The sequence below is a fragment of the Cucurbita pepo genome, unplaced genomic scaffold (genome assembly GCF_002806865.2).
Source record: "Cucurbita pepo subsp. pepo cultivar mu-cu-16 unplaced genomic scaffold, ASM280686v2 Cp4.1_scaffold000299, whole genome shotgun sequence".
In the NCBI taxonomy this organism is placed as follows: domain Eukaryota; kingdom Viridiplantae; phylum Streptophyta; class Magnoliopsida; order Cucurbitales; family Cucurbitaceae; genus Cucurbita; species Cucurbita pepo.
In genome coordinates this window covers 36860-39034 of record NW_019646547.1, presented here as the reverse complement: position 1 = coordinate 39034, position 2175 = coordinate 36860, and positions in this window count along the sequence as shown.

Genomic DNA, 2175 nt, shown 5'->3' with positions numbered 1-2175 from the left:
AAAAAAAAAAGTTTTTCATGATTGTGTCAAAATCGTGACGTTGTATGGTTGAAAATGTACGACTGAGACAATATTCGAAAATGCTCACACAATGTACAGTGTGGGCCATCGAATCAAGTTCACAACCAATTGTTATTAGAAGACAGCCACGGTGTAGTAATCCTATTTATTTAATTTCCCAACTTTGAGAGAAATTAATAGAAAATTTTGGGTTTATGTAAGGAAATGATAATACAAATATATGATATAAAAGAGACTTTACATTATGTCATAAATGATGAGGTAATAATATATACATTTTCATTGAGAAATGACATATTAGAGGAGGGAAATACAGACTTACTATAATAAGGCATTTCGCAACTCCATCATAGATAGTAAAAGAACAATTTAAAGGTTCATTATTTTTTAAAACAAATTGAAAACCAAGAGTTTCCAAAATTTATAATCATTTTGGATTAAAAAGAACAATAAATGGGGTTTTCAAGTAGTTATCAAATTGTTCCATCATTTAATAAACAAAAAAACAAGAACTATTTCAAATGAACCTTATTTAACTCATCTAGATCTCTTGGTGGTCGTTTGGTTTAAGGTTTTGTTTATGATGCTTATGAATCAAATAATTATGTTTGGTGTAGTATGAAAAATGTTATAAGAAAGAGAGGACCAATTCATCTTAGGATCATGTATTCATGATATTTAGATGTACGACATAGACACTAGTAAAGAGTTAACCAATTCATCTTAGAATCATGTATAAAACTGTGATTGATAAATACGACTTGGCAGCCAAGTGATGAGATATGATGTAACACCCCCAAAAATAAAGGAAATTAGCTCCAATAAGAACAAGCCGCCCATGTAAGATCCAAAGGATTCAAGGAAAGAAAGAAATTAATTGGTTCAAGCAAGGACAAGAGTCTTAAGCAAGTCATTTCTACACCGTTAGAAGTAATTATAAGAATTTAAGGCCTTTTGACAAAGATTGGAAAGGAAAAAGTAGGTGAAAGGGGTAAAAAGGTCATTTTTTCAATTACCAAGAATCATTCTCATCACTTTTGACAAAGTTAAGGGAGGAAGGATTTTAAGAAAAATTATGGATGTTTTGAGAAAAATAATAATAAAATATTCTGAACGTGACAAACATTAGAGGAAAAATTTTAACTTTCATAATACGTTAAAACATTAGAAAACACCGTCGGACTTACGTGTTTCAAACATCATACTGGAGTTCAAAATAAAATAAAAACAATTACAAATTAAATAATTTAAATAAATGAAATGTAAGCACCCTATCCTAACAAAGTCTAGAAATCTTAAATATGCAACTATCCTATGCACACGCCACAGTCTCTGATCATGATGCCACCGCCAACCGTACATGGGAGCCTTGCCTTTACCTGAAAAACAATATGGCACACGGCCTGAGTATTTCTAAAATACTCAGTAAGTAACTCCACTATAGGGGCCATGCTAATGCAAACACATGCAATCATGAATTAGGGACCTATCTCTAATCATCTTAAGGGTGGCCTCCAGTATCGGACAAATTTGATGTGTAGTACTTCTCTACACACGACTCACACGTTGGAGTGTGAGTCCTCAAGGCGCTCGCACACCCCCTGGACCCTCTGGTCAAGCTAATCTGTAGCGACGTTCGGAGGTTAGCGGAACCCCATAGTGTCATGCGCCTCATGAACACCATATGTGTGCATTCGCACCTGTGCGCATTTGCGCTCATCATACGATGCACATTCGCACTCATCATCTCTAGGGGAAGTAGCCCTATGCTTATGAACATACAATATGCACGAGATCTCTCTATGTCCAATTATACATCTCTTCTGACACAACTCTCTAGTCTCATCTCTTGGTTACACTATGTAACACGTGCTCGTGGATATTTACATTAATATCATTTTCATACTCTTAGGGTTGTGTCCTATGTCGATCTAACGACATGATGCAATATGGCAAGCAACATCATAAGACATGTTCAACATGGAAAACATCATCATGTTCATAACATCGTCATGCATACATCATACTCATCATAAAAGCCATTAAGTGCATCAAAAATAACATGTACGTTGTGCATCAAAACATAAATAACGTACATTTAACATACATCACAACACAACGTCATACTCATATATCATCATAATTCAAACAATC